The 14,913-nt window shown below is 40.5% G+C and overlaps 1 protein-coding gene across 6 annotated transcripts in view; it reads right to left on the bottom strand.

Annotated features, from left to right (window-relative positions):
* CAGE1 (cancer antigen 1) overlaps positions 1-14,913 on the bottom strand; it is an 84,588-nt gene that overhangs the window by 14,450 nt on the left and 55,225 nt on the right. The window lies entirely within an intron of this gene.

Raw genomic sequence — 14,913 nt, 5'->3', positions numbered from 1 at the left:
GCATTTGCTTACACTCATTGTCTGCCTCCTCAGATCCAGCGCATTGGTCACAGAATCACAGACTCTTAGCGGGTAAAAAACTTCAGAGGTCATCACCTAGTCCAACCCATCCTTTGACAGAAACCTTCTCTATCTCTGACAAATGGCAACCCAGTCTCTGAAGGCCTCCAGTGATAGGCACTCCATTCCCTTTCCAGGGAGCCCAGTCCATTTTTGAGACAGCTCTGAAATCTGTCTCTTTTCTGCAGATTCCTTGTTCACCCAGTCATTCAACTGACAGTTATTAAGTGCCTGCCACAGGACAGATGCTGGAGAGGCAAAGACAAAAAAACCCAAACTGTCTCTGCCCTCAGGGAGTTTACATTCTATTGGGATAAATAACATGTAAGTAGAAAATTAAATTTTAAAATATACAAAATAATTTTCTTTGGGAGGGAGGGAACCAGTAATGGAGGGTCAAGGCAGGCTGTCTGTAAGAAGGGGCCCTTAAGCTGGACTCTGAAGAAAGGTAAAGATTTTATGAGGGAGAGGTGAGGAGGAAATGCATTCTAGGCCTGGGAAAAAGCCTTCATGCAAAAGCATGGGAGATGGGAGATAGAATGAGACAAATTAAAAAACAAATAGCTTGGTCATAATCATAATGAAGTATGATAGAACTAGATGGACCACTACCAAGATGAATTATCAAGCTATGAGGTAAATTATTTGCAGGATTTTTTTTTTGCATGGTATGCCTGCATAGTGGCCACTCATACTAATATCTTAAAGGATTCACAGCTCTATGAGTTTGTCTCCTGAAGAATCCCATTCTTCTAGTATTTATGAAACCTCCACTAATGGAGAGGGGAAACACTTAGAAAGGAGACCAATTAGAAAGAGATTATTGCAAGAATCTGGAAGAGAAGTGATGAGGACCTGAATTATGGTGGTAGTTATGTGAGTAGAGGGAAGGGCACAGATATGAAATATACTGTGGAGATAGAATTTGTAATTGATTGTGAAGGGTAAAGAAGAAGGAAGAGTCCAGGATAATCCAAGGTTGCAAACCTAAGGGAATTGGAAGGATGGTGGTATCTTCAACAGAAACAGAGAAATTAGGAAGAGAGGAAGGTTTAGGGGAGGAGGGTGGGAAAGATTATGTCCTTTAGATCCAAGGAGAATGAATCTAATCTCTCTTCCATGCCCAGACTTCAAATCATAGAATCTCACAGATGCAAAGGCCCTGAGGTACTTAAAAACAGCCATCATGACACCCCTTGTCTTCTCCATGCTAAAACATCCTTAGTTCTTCTAATCAGTCCTCATGAAATTGTCTCCATCCCACTCTCCACCCTGGTTATCCTCCCCCAGGACGTGTTCTAACTTTTCAATGTTGTTTCTAAAATATGGTGCCCAGAACTAAACATAGTGCTCTGGAAGTACTGTGGGATGATCACCTGGCCTCCCTTAAGGCAGCCTAAGAATGCATTCCCCTTTTTTCCTGCAATATTGCATTGGATGGGCAGGCATGGATGGGTTGTCATCTGTATCATTGAAGGGAACTCCCAAATAGTCCATTTGAGTATCGGAATATATTGTGCTATTGATTTATATTGAGCTTCCAATCTACTCTGATTCCCAGATGATTTTCAAGAGGATTGGTTTTTAGTCACAGCATCTTTATCCCATACAGCTGATTCCTTGAACCCAAGAGTAAGATTTTATATCTACCCTTATTAAATTTGAGCTCATTCTAGCCTATTGAGATCTTTCTGGATCCTGACTCTGGGTTCTAATACTGGTTATCCCTTAATGTCATCTGTCCCCAAAAAAGTTTGTACCTCTTTGAAACCAGAATCAAATCAGCATCCTAGGGATCCCCATAGACTCAAGTGCTACAGCCGTCTACTTTACCAGATGACCTATTAAACAGAACTCAAAGAAAGTGAAGTAGGCCCTCATTTTCCCTCCATTCGGTCAACATTCTCTCTTCCCACAAATAGTGCATAAGAGTAAATGTGGCTTCACCCCTTCACATTTTCCCAGCTGATAGCAAAATATGACTCAGCTGGATATAGTTCACCAAGAAGCTTCAGCTATTCTTTGCTGGTTTCTGATGTGTAGCCAGATTAACTCCTGCCCTCTAGATCAGGTCTTCTTATACTTTTTCCACCCCATATGGAGTCATGACCCACAGTTTAAGAGGCGATGCTCTAGATGTCTTATGGCAAGACTCTGACAGATTGTTAGGTAACTTTGTTGGAGATATGATAAAGCTCATGGACACTCTTTTGTCTTTGTAGGCCAAAAATGTGCAGATATGGGACAAGGGAAAGTTTAGAAATGGCACAACTCACCCCCGGATGGTTTTGTAAATGTATTCCCTATGTGTTACTCTCTAACAAAAGCTTTGAGCCTTCACTATGACAAATGCAACTTGACCTATTACCAAATTAATAGTGATGTGTCAGGGAGAGTGAAATTTTCGGGCATTAAAAATATTGTACTTACATAAAAACTAATATTTTAAAAATGGGCCTCATTGTACCACCCTGAATGTTGAACCTTAGAAGACTCTTTACCTTGAGTGCTACTAGTCTTGGCTTTTCCTTACACAGTTAAAATGCAACCATGCAGAGGCAGTTCATATATATATAACAGAGAAGACTGTACCCTGAAGGTTCAGATGGTATGCCCCACCAACTTACAAAAGATGAAAGCTAGATGGTAATTCAGAGATTACAATCAGAGATGATAAGTCATCCCCACCTCCCATCCCCCTTAGAAATAAAGAAAAAACTGGAGCCCAGAGAACCTAAATGAGTTAGCCATGGTCACAGTGGTAATAATAATAATGATAGCTAACATTTATATAGCACCTATATATGTCAAGCACTGTACCTTACAAATATTATCTTATTTGGTCCTCACAACAACCGTGGGGGGTAGGTGCTATTATTATCCCCGGTAGAGCCAGTAATTGAACCTGGTGGTCTTTGGACTACTTTCTCTACTACTGCAAACTCTCTCGACCATGAAGACCTGACTCCTCTGCATCTAAGTTCAGGAGGCCTCTCACAGAGCTATGACTTCCCTTTGCTTGATGGATCCATGATCCATGATCCATTGATCCTCCAAACAAGTTTGTAGAGTGGGATCAAGACCTCTCAGGATTTCTTGAATGACTAGGAAGGCTTCAACCCGGGGAATTTCTCCAAACCAGTTACAAAAGAGTTTTATGATAAGCCAGCTCACAGGAGATTACCAGTAATCTCCCTAAGACAGACCCCTTTGTGAAGAGTTCCTGGAGGAATACTAGCAAACTTTCGACAAAACTCCAAAATGGTAGAACTGGTGAAACAGACACCTTCGGTGGAAGTGTACAGGGCCAGCTTGTCTTAGGTACTTAGTCAATACTGGCCTGGCATTTTTTGTTCAGTTTGTGGAAGACTTGGTCAATCCACTCTGGAATGAACTCATGTAGGTAGAATAAATTGGGCAAAGCTGATTCAGAATGTCTGTGTATCGAAGGTCATCTCCAGCCATTCAGAAGTGAATGACTAGTTGAGAAAACAATGTCTGAAAATAAGATTTGGGATGACAGCCTTCTGGCAAGGACAGAGCATACCTACCAAAGGTTGTTAGAATGTATTTTCCTGAAGTCTTGCCAATTTTGTTTAAAAAAAAATTTAAACTGAAAAGGGAGGAAGAGGAAGAAAACTGGCTATATATGTCAACCAAGGTAGATACCACAGATTGTTGTTGTTCCTCCTTTTTTTTGTTTGTTTGTTTTTTTTGCTAGGTAATGGGGTTAACTGACTTGCCCAGGATCACACAGCTAGTAAGTGTCAAGGCCTGAGGCCAGTTTTGAACTCGGGTCCTCCTGACTCCAGGGCCAGTGCACTATCCACGTGCCACCTAGCTGCCCCTCTCCTTTGTTTTCAAAGAGGACCAATGACATCTGGAGGGTGATGTCTTGACTTGCAAATGAATTGGATTTAAGTGAGGCACAGCTGTGCAAATTCATAAGGCTTGTTCTGTTCTCTCCTCCAGAGTCATCAGAGTCCAGTAGCAAGACATGTCAAGATGATTGGTGATGGCCCAAAGATACTACGGAAAAGCAACAGTGGAAGAAGGATAGTATTATACCGGAAGTCCACTAGAGATAAAATTTAAGAACGGAGGCAGTAATAAAACTCAGTTTCAGATATCTATATGAAATTTCATAGAGTATAAAATAACAAGCAAGGTGAATCAGATATCTTAAAGGCACACTTGACTTCATAGGTATTGCTAAGATTTGGAGAGATAAGACCCATGACTGGAATATGGCACTGTAAGAGTATAGCTTATTTAAACGGAACAGAATGGGTAAAAGGTAGGGCAGAATATGGATAGATAATGATGAAAGGATGTATATACATTTATATGTGTGTGTATATGTATGTATTATATCTCCCCAGGACAGACCCCTTTTTGGAGAATTCCTGGAGGAATGCTAGCAAACTTTTGGCAAACCTCTCCAAACTGATGGGTGGACTAGGTCAGCTTGTCTTAGATACTTGGTCAATACTGGCCTCAAACAAGCTGATCAGATAAAGACATGTATAGTTGTGTATATATGTGTGGACATGTATGTATATGTGTATATGTATAGATGCATGTACACACGTAAGTCATAGAGATATGTATAAGGCTTAAAGAAGTTAACTTGCCCATGTCCATGCAGATCATGTCAGTGGTGGGATTTGAACCTAAGTCTCACTGACTCCAAGTCTATTATGTTATTACTTCACTATGCCCTCCTCTAGAATTATATATTAAAAAGGTGTACTTGTGTTCTAGAATCCAGGAACCAGAAGGGGGAAGATGGCAAGCATCTGGGTGAGTATCAATGGAGAAAGAAATAGAAGCAATATTGTCTTTGGAATTCACAACAGACCACCTGGATAGGAAACAGAAATCTATGAAGAGCTTGGGAAATGGACTAAAAGCTTGGTTCAGAGGCATGATGGGGTACTTCAGTGATCCAAGCAATGATGGGGCTCTCTGTCCCGAGCAGAACAGAATATAAATTCCTGGCTTTCCATAATGATAATTTCATCATTCAGAAGTTGAAGTAACCAATAAAGGTGATGTCTGTTATGGATATGATTCTCACTAAAAAGGAGGACTTGAATGCTGGAGTGGAAAGATGGAAATTCTGGGGAGTCACCCAGTGACCACTTTATCTTAGAATTTGTGAAAGAGTGGGAAAGGAAAGCTGAGCACAGTCTCGTATGAACCACAGGTTTTAGGAGAGCAGATTTCAATAAGTTTGAAGACAAGATAGGGAGGCTCCCGTGGCCTACAGTTCTATAGAGGAAGTCAGTGGAGGAGGATTGGGAAGCACTCAGAAATAAATTCTGAAGACACAAAGAGCATCAATTCGAATGCATGGTGGTATGAAAAAGAACACGAGGTTTGGGGCCAGAAGGCCTAGCACCAAGTCCTGGCTCTGCTATACATGGGACTTTGGGCAAGTGGCTTAACCACCCTAGACTCAGTTTTCTCATGTACTAAATGAGGGACTCGAAGCTTTGGAAGCCCCTCCAGTCCTAAATCTATAAAACTATGAAAAGGTTTGGTGGGCCACTGGGGAGAAGGACACTACGAAGGAGAGCTGTTAGACTTGTTTGGCTTTGCTCCAGCATTCAGACTAGGAGCAATGGGTGGAAATCGCAGAGAGATAAATTTAGATGGCATTGAGAAGAACTTCGGAACGGACTGTACTCAAGAGCAGCTAGTTACCCCTCGATGGGGGCACTCAAACAAAGGCTGGAGGTCCACTTGTCAGGCATGTCTTCTTCAAGAATGGGATGGAATTAATGGTCTCTGTGGCCTCTTCCAATTCTAAGGTTCTGTGTGAAAAGAAAGAATTGCCACAGGCAGTTTTCCAAGACCATAAATTGCTGAGAAGGTGCAAATTTGCTTTAGGAAGGGAAATTCTTCATCAGGTATAAGAAGACTGAAACAAGAACTGTGTGTGGCTGGAGGGTGGAGGTGGGGTGGGGGGGCTGGGAAGTGAGGGAGGGTTGGGTTTGGAATGAGGGAGTTATGATGGTAGGTTATAAAGGACTTTGCTGAACAGGATTTTGAATTTGGTCCTAAGGTAATAGGGAGCCACTGGAGTTTATGAGAGTATGGGAATGACATGGTCAGACCCATGCTTTGGGAAAACTCACTGGCAGCTGAATGGAGGATGGACTAATCTTTCAGTGATTAGCAGCTCCCTTGAAACTCCTAGGCCACTGGGTTCAAGTGCTTGTTTTCTCTGGAGTTTCCTGAAACTTCACTGGACATTACCCTTGTAGGGAGAGTGAATCCTGTTGCTCTCCAAGCTGTCTCGAAACACTGATGGGAATCCTTGACAGACAGGAGATGTGACACATGCAACGTAAATTTTTTTTTTGCCAGATCTGATCAGACCACACCGTGAACAATTCACATTGGACATGATCTACTCCCCTCTATCCTTGGTTGTCCTAGGGTTTAGTGTTGGTAAGTTGGCATTCCATGTCTCTAGGATTGCATTAAACCTCCAGGAGCTAGCCTTCTCATCTTCATAATGCACCCAGTACTACTTCAATCTGGTGTCACTTGCAGCCAGGCCCCTCTTGCAGACTGTCTAGGTGTCCCTGGTAAATACTAGGACTTCTAAGATGGTCTCAGTTCTTCCTTGGAGGCCAATTCCCTGCCTCTCCAGTGGTGGCAGCAAAACTATGTGATCAAGCAAGTTTGGGGTGCCTAGATTCCCACCAAATGCCTGCACTACTCCCTAACCAGAAAAGAACCAAGCCCTTCAGGAATTTCTCAATACTAACTTGTGGTGGGGGTTCATCTGGCCATCCTTGTCCCCTGAGGGAACCCTGGTCCTGTTTATTAAAAACAAACAAACAAAAAAAAAACGGGGGACTAAGAGTCTAGCATGATTACAGGGCACTAATCACCATCAAGAGTATGAGACTGGGTATTTCCTTCTGAGCCATGTTTACTGTTCACTTATGAGATATACCAAGTCTTCACAAAACCTGAACTTTGATGATCTACTATTTGATTCACATAAGTCAGGGGTACAGGTAGAAAACAGTTAAAAACCCAACGTAATTTCAGTATACTATGATGCCCTCTGGCCTGTGTAACACTCCCACAGTCTTCTCGTGTTTCATGAACTCCATAGTTCAGAACCTGTCTGTTCCTTAAAGATGTTTCCTGCTAGGGCCTGTCCACATACCTCAGTTCAGACCATCGATCCTATTTTATTTTCCATTTTTGGTCAGGAGGCAAAGTCATCTGTTGAGATGACATACTTAAATACTCTTGAGATCTTGACCAGCTCGTTCAGTTCATCTAAACCAATTTAGCTCATCTCTAGCACTATCATCTCTTTGCAAATATAGAAGACGACCAGTATGACTGGGAGGAGATGAAACTTTTGCAGCACATTGTCAGGTGTCAGGAAGCAGACCTAGATCCTCAGGTCAAACCTTTATTTGAGTAGATCCCAACAAGCCCAAAAGACCAATCCCTGGTGTTTATGGGATAATACCACTGATTCATCTTGTACTTTTCCAACTTGACAAACTTCTTTATGGACTTGCTAAAGAAATAGTGCCATTTCTAAAGGTCTATGGAAGCTGAGGAATTATTGGTGGAGCTCAAATTCCTTTCTATTCCAGCTCTGACCTACCCCAACTAGTTTTGGCAGCTTCTGATTGAGTTGGACACCTCTCATATGATTCTTTTTAAAATTTTTTTATTTTATTTTTTATTTTTATTTTTTTTCTTTTAAATGTTTTATTTGGCAAGTATCCATATATGCACATATATCTATATCTCTATATTCACACATATGTAGTGGGAGAGTAGGTGACCACATTTTGTTTCCTGGGCTGGGTTACATCTTTATAGTTATTCTTTCAGGAACCATATAGTTAAAAATGAGAAACCATTTCTCCTAGGGTCATGTTCTTGCAGTGACATAAACATATGCACAGGTTTTTTATATGTAAAAGCCTCCAGAAGGTATACTTGGTTACACACACAAATAATCTTTTTCTCATTCTCTTCCATAGATAACAATCCTATCCAATAAACATTTATTAAGTGCCTATGCCATGCCAAGAGAAGAGCTAAGTCTAACAAAGTCGGTCATCGCACAATGTTGCTGTTACTGTGTATGATGTTCTCCTGGTTCTGCTCACTTCATTCAGCATTAGTTCATGTAAGTCTTTCCAGATTTTTCTGAAATCTGCCTGCTCATCATTTCTTATAGCACAATAGTATTCCATCACAATCATATACCACAACTTGTTTAGCCATTCCCCAACTGATGGACATCCCCTCAATTTCCATTTCTTTGCCACCACAAAAAGAGCTGCTGTAGATATTTTTGTACATGTGGATCTTTTTACCTTTTTTATGATTTCTTTGGGATACAGACCTAGTAATGGTATTGCTGGATCAAAGAGTTTTATAGCCCTTTGGGCATAGTTCCAAATTGCTCTCCAGAATGGTTGGATCAGTTCACAACTCCACCAGCAATGCATTGGTGTTCCAATTTTTCATATCTTCTCCAATATTTATCATTTTCCTGTTTTGTCACGTTAGCCAATCTGATAGTTATGATGTGGTACCCTGAAATTGTTTTTTTTTAATTTTTTTTATTAAAGGGACTATCTCTTGACTCACTTCTTAAATAGGCCTAGTCACTGAATGAGCATTGCCTCATGCAAAGTGAGAACTCACAAAGACCTTAGCTTAAAATGTCCAAGGTCTCCTGCTGCATCCTGGGCCATCTCCAGTTGTCCTGATCTATATCTGGCCACTGGACCCTGATGGCTCTGGAGAAGAACGTGAGGCTGGACACCTCTCATGTGTTAGTATGAGCCATCTTCTTACAATTATTTCAGCCCTCTCTCTACCCTCTCCCTGGTGCTCCAGAACTCCAGCAGAACAAAACCACCCAATCTGGGAGAACTCCTACCCATCAACCCACATTTGAAACCTAGTAGGGGTCAAACACTTTATGGAAGCAGAAATGTCACCAAAACCCAGAACATGCGTAGTTACAGTGATAAAGAACACTGGATTTGGAGACAGAGAACCAATGTTTGGCCCCCAGCTCTGCTACCTGCTACTTGTGGACCGATGGGAACACTACTCTACCTTTCCAGACCTTAATTTTCTCATCCCTTTCAACTCTAGAGTTTGTATACAGCCTGTGAGCTAAACCAATGTGAGGTCTGCTGGGTCTACCTTTCTTACCATTCATGCCCTACACTCTCTGCATTCACCTGCATCACCTGAATTTCCAGGTGGCAAGTTAGCAGGCCAGTATTCTGTTGGAGAAAGCTGTGTTCTCGGAATATAGCCTACCTTGTGTGTTCTAAGAATTATGAGAACACTCAACCATAGTTAAAGATCTTTCCTCATTTGGATCTACCAACAAAAGGAATCCTATATGTGGGGCTCAGCTATCCTCCACTCACGATGTCTTCACCCTCCCCTTTGAAGGGAGCACTAACTGGAAAAGACTTGCTTTACCTGTGTCTCTCTCTGATCTCTGAGCCCTTCCAGGAGAACTCTGAGTATAAGGTCACATAAGATTCTTAAAGACACTATATGCTGTTACCTGAAACTTCTAGTGGCCCTGAATTTGACAGCCAATATGTGATTATGTTAGAGGCCTGTGACTAAGTCAGGGATCCTTTTGGGAAGTCTGTGGTCCTTTAGAAGTCCCAATGAATAGACTATGATCTCTCTTACTTATATCATGAATTTGTCTCTTCATCACAAGATCATGACACTCTCCTGGATACTGTGGATCACCTTAAGAAAATAAGTAATTTAGTAGCCGGCTCTGGAATGTTCAATATCATGGAGGCCATCATTTCTCAAGCCTCTATATAGCTAAGCCTGTTCACATACCTTATTTCAGCCAATTAATTTCCCATTTTTGGAACACTGTATATATTCATTGTGGAAGAGGTCAAAGTCCACATCTTTAATTACCACCCTTAATCAGAAGGTCAGGCAGAATGGACTAATCACAGCCTTTAGCAGCACTTCCTAAAGTCAGAATCACTTTACTTCATACCACTGAGTTCTGTTAAACAATACCATCTACAACAAATATTTCTTCAGTGCAAATTATACTTTCTCATCTTGGTTCTTCCTGACTTTCACCCTTCAGCTGAAGAAGGTCCAGCCTCCTAAGGGCCCCTTAGTCAAGGATAGTCAAGGAAACCTTCAGCTCACTCTCTGAAAGGCCAAAGCAGCCCACAAACAATTTACTGACTGTCTTGGACCCTCCAGGAATCCCAGATGTAACCTTTCACATGTAAGCATGACCCCAAACAATCCTTTGGGATAAAGAAGATGATTATAACAACATACTTCTTGATAACCCAGTTGATAAGCCCTGTGGCCTTCCACCTTAATTCCTCCTCTTGAAATCCAATCCATCTTTTGCCTCTCACTATTCCACTCCGTGCATTCTGGCTTTTACCAAACCTGATGGCTAGGAAAGAGGTATTGATGGTCTGTGCCATTCTGGACTCAGAGCACCAGATGAGGATGTTTCTTAGGGGACGTATATGACCCAGATGACCAAACATGAGAACCAGGAGGTAAGGTCCCTATCTTCAATACAAGCTAAAACCCGAGACCCTGAGACTCATCCTAAGAAGGAGAAATGGTAAGGATTTGGCCCGTTGCCATACAGGTGTGTCCTGTCCGGAAGGGCCCACAAAACACTTGGCCTTGGTGAGACTTGACAGTCTTGGTAGTGATTCATTTTTACAGTTCTCTTCTAACTCACTTTAATTCTAACCCTTCTTCTGTCTCACTTGACTCGGTTATCTCTGCTCAAGGCTGCTCTCCTGGTTGCAAAAATTCAGGTCCCATAAAGATATATTGTAGATGATTTAGATGTTCCTTACTAAAACTTAGGAGCTGCTGTAAGGCAGCTACATGGTGCAGTAAATAGAGTGCCGGGTCAGGAGTCAGAAAGACCTGTTCAAATCTGACTTCAGACACTTACTAGCTGTGTGAATCTGGGTAAGTCACTTAACCTCTCTTTGCATTAGTTTCCTTATTTGTAAAATAATAGCACTTACCTCCCAGGGTTGTTATAAGGATCAAATGAGATAATAATTTGATAGTGCTTAGCACAGTGCCTGGCATCACCCAGTAAGCGCTGTATAAATGTTAGCTATTATTATTATTATTATTATTATTATTATAATTACTAGTATTAATTGTCTGAAGTTAGATTGTGAATGACTCCATGGCTATCTATGAAATGTTTTATGTTCGTGGAATAACAGACTTTTAAAAAATCTACCTGCTAAGTAACTTCCTGGGGATAATGTGTTCCATGTCATAACATTAAAGAAGTCAACATAATATATGGCATAATTTATAAGAGATTAAGGATTTTATTTTTTTTAAAAAAAGACTGTACCTTATTTATCAGGTTTCCTAAATGTTTTTGATACTCATCATTTTCTTCAATGAGTTTGTTGCACTGGTCTTCTTTGGACTCAAGAAGACTTCCCAATTTACTAATCTAAAGAAACATCAGTAGAAATTCTAAATTGAAAACCATATGTGATTATTAAAAATAAGAATAGCAAAATGCTTATCATTCTGTCTCACAAACTGAGATATACCATCCAGTTATTGAAAGAGTAGAGGCTTTTAAAAAAAAGCAGGAATAAAAGATAAAGATGCTTTTATCTTCAAATAGGAGATAAAGAAATTGGCTGAATAAACTAATGGAGTGTGGTCTTATTTACCCCCTTTTTATGGTTCAGAATGAGGCTAAAACAAATTCACTGACTTAGCATTGAAATATGATGACAATGTGGAGAACATCTGGGAAAAAAAAACTTCTCTAAAATGTGTGTGGAATCATTTAGTGAATAAGTTCTCACTGGAGCCAACAATTCAACTTAACATAGTTTTGAAGCACCTACTAAGTAAAAATCCTCATGTGCAAAAATCCCTTTTCTACAAGGGATCCTCTTTCTTGGAAATTCTGTGATAGGCAACGCTGTCCTGGATGAGAGTAATTGATATAATATAACTATTATATTATACTATATACTATAAATACACTATATTATATTATAATATAACTAATAACTATTAGTACTAAGGTATAAATAAACAGAAACTCTTCTGTTCGTACCATGAAATCACTTTGCAGATAGATTTTTTTTTAAGTCGATTATTCTATAACAGAGGAACCATCAGGTAGCAGACAGAGGGGTGTCCAAGAAGCCCTGGTTTCTACCCCTGCTCCTTAAATGAATTTATCAGCTTGAACATGAACAAATCCCTTAGCCTCTCAGTGCCTCTAAGCAACTCTTCCAAGACTTTAAATTACTGATGATACGCAATGGTGGATGGAATTTCTAAACACCAAGAGTTTAGGAGTTGAGGTTCAAAATCAAAAAATATTCCATAAACATGAAAAAAAAAATCAGACCAACCTGGACAAGGTTGGTAATGGTGGAAGAGGGGATTTGAGAGCTGTTGAGAAGCCAGAATCACTGGAATTTAGGAAATGATTTGATATAGTGGGTAATGAAAAAGAATGAGTAAAAGAGGTTGGGTCACAGGGAAGATTGTGATACCATCATCAGGACAGACATAAAGGGGGAGTGGAGGTTTTGGGGGAAAGATGATAAATTAGGTTTTGTATAATGTGGCCCAAATAACCAACGGGGGTTGCTGTTGGTGATATCAGCCAACCTGTGTGTTCCCCCCTTTCAAGACCTCAGGCAGTTGGAGCCATTTCTCCCTTAGCTTTCTGCAGTAGGCAGTTCTTGGTTTTGTGGCTGAGGAATGTGGTTAAGTGTTTGTATCAAATAGATCACTTACCTATCTGGATGCCCTCCCCTTCACAAGGAACTTCCATTTGTTAGATGCACCCTTCATTTAATGCCTTACTCTGACCATCATCCATCTCCAGGCCCCTAAGCATTAGTGGGAGTCCCCTAAGGTTTTGTTCTGGGCACTCATCTCTCCCTACACTTTCTCCTGGTGTGACCTTATCAGCTGCCATGATTTCAATTATCTTTATATAGATAATTCACATCTATGTATTCAGAACAGTTTTTCTCCGAAATCACCAACTGCCTCTTGTATATCTCCACCTCTGTGTCCCATCAACGGCTCAAACTCAAAATGTCTAAAACAGAACTCACCCTCTTCCCCTAACCCTGTCCCTTTGTTAAACTTCTCTATTTTTATTAAGGGCATCTTTACCTTCCAAGTCACCCAGGTTCATTAACCTTGGGAGTCATCTTTGACTCGTCCCTTTCATTCAAATCCTTACTCTCCCCCGTAATCATTTATCCACCTTAATTATGGATTCATACATTTCTTACATCTGTCTTTTCTCCACTCACAAATTCACAATGCTAGTTCAAGCCTGTGTGCCAATTCCCTCCTCACTCTAATCCATTCTCTACACAGCTGCCAAAACATTCTTCCTAAGACACAGGTCTAGCCTGTTCCAATGCTCAAAAATTTTCAGTGACTCCATCTCCTCCAGGATGAGATCATGATTTCATTGGAATAGGACTTCTCAAATGAGGAAACCCCTTATACCAATACAGATCAACATCTTCTCTTCAATTTGGTTATAGAGAGTTGCTCAGAGCACTCTACTTCTAGATCAGAGGTTCTTAATTTTTGTGTCATGGACCCTTTTGGGAGTGTGGTGGAGTCCACAGACTCCCCAAAATGTTTTTTTAAAAAATTCATAACTGAAGGAAATTCTAAATTTCAGTTAGAGGTTAGGGAAAATTAAAATGTATTTTCCCCCATCCAAATTTGTAGACTCCCTGGACTATAGCCACAATCCTGAGGACCTTAAGTTTAGAACTTTTAAAGATTTGAGATTCTAAAATAAAATACAAATGCCTCACCTGCCCTTCATGACCTCTGTATATGACCTACCTTTCAAGTCTTATTTTATATTATTTCCCTTCACATACTCTACATTCTAGCCAAACTGGACTATGGCTTCTTTCCTTTGCTTAGCATTCCTTCCATCTCCCTCCTCTATTCATTCCCTTCATCTCTTCTCCGTGCCTGGAATTCACTCCCTCCTCATCACTACCGTTTAGAATTCTTTTTATTTTTTCAAGGTTCAACTCATACTCCATCCTCCTGATTTCACTTGTTAGTGTTCTTTTTCTCCCTCTTCAAATTTTTTTGTATTTATTTATATACATATTCTCTTCACCTTCTCTACAGACCCACCCCAAACCCATGTCATTTCCTTAAAAGCAAGAACTATTTAATTTTTTTCTTTGTATCTCAACATCTGGAACAGTGCCTTGTACACAACAGATGTCTAATAAAAATCTATTGAACTGAATTGGATTGGATCTTCTGTTCCTTTTCCCCCCTTACCAGCCCAGCATTTTAATCAATATAGTAGTCTGTTTTTAATACGTTGGGATGAAGCTTGTATCCTTGACATTAAGATCTTTAAACTCTCTTGTTCTGTTAAGTGTTGACTGGAGAGGGGAGAGGCTGAGATGATTCTTATGAAATACAGCTATCTAGATGTGGCTTGCAGAGGGGCAAAAACAGATATCTGCAGCATCTCCTCCCCTCACCCTTCTCTAAGAGAGACTTAGATTCATGTTAAGAAGAGGAGGAGGAGGTTGAGGACACCAGAGGATGCCCTCTGCTCTCTTCTGAGAGAGGGGATACCAGGCTAGAATTTTATCTGTCAGCTCCCTTATAGATTGCTAGTTGAGGGGATATAGTTTTTAGGTTCAAGCTAAATGTCTGATTACTATTCCTTAACAGAAAAGAGGGCCCCAAGCTTTATATTGAAGGCTTGACTTCCTTCTCGCCACATATCAG

The sequence above is a fragment of the Vombatus ursinus genome, unplaced genomic scaffold, assembly GCF_900497805.2.
Source record: "Vombatus ursinus unplaced genomic scaffold, bare-nosed wombat genome assembly UNPS02000577.1, whole genome shotgun sequence".
In the NCBI taxonomy this organism is placed as follows: domain Eukaryota; kingdom Metazoa; phylum Chordata; class Mammalia; order Diprotodontia; family Vombatidae; genus Vombatus; species Vombatus ursinus.
The sequence above is the reverse complement of the archived record's forward strand: the minus strand, read 5'-3'. Positions and strand labels throughout refer to the sequence as shown.